The sequence below is a fragment of the Galeopterus variegatus genome, unplaced genomic scaffold (genome assembly GCF_000696425.1).
Source record: "Galeopterus variegatus unplaced genomic scaffold, G_variegatus-3.0.2 Scaffold528, whole genome shotgun sequence".
NCBI lineage: Eukaryota > Metazoa > Chordata > Mammalia > Dermoptera > Cynocephalidae > Galeopterus > Galeopterus variegatus.
Window position 1 is genome coordinate 505,899 of NW_007726639.1, and position 279 is coordinate 506,177.

The following is a 279-nucleotide window of genomic DNA, read 5'->3' on the forward strand; positions in this document are numbered from 1 at the left end:
CACTAACAACCCAGAAACCCACTGAGCCACCGCCCTGAAAGGTATGTGTGTTGTTTGGGGGGGGGGGGGTGAAGAGAAAGGAGAAGAAAGAAAATAAAGAATCTCCTTTATATAGGTGCCCCCAACCCCTTGGGGAAAGCTCCCCAATCTGGGGGACATAAAGTGAGTGGGGGGCCAACGGGACCTGCCTGGGCAGGAATCGCTTTCTCCACCCACCTCCCTCGCCTGCAGGGTCTCTCCGCCCTGGCGGGCCCTCGGAGCTCTGCCGCCGGCTCCATT

General features: G+C 59.1%; 1 protein-coding gene across 1 annotated transcript in view; it reads right to left on the minus strand.

The window, feature by feature from the left end:
* Positions 1-279, minus strand: part of EFNB1 (ephrin-B1) — a 13,998-nt gene that overhangs the window by 12,464 nt on the left and 1,255 nt on the right. The gene's annotated exons all lie outside the window — the stretch shown is intronic.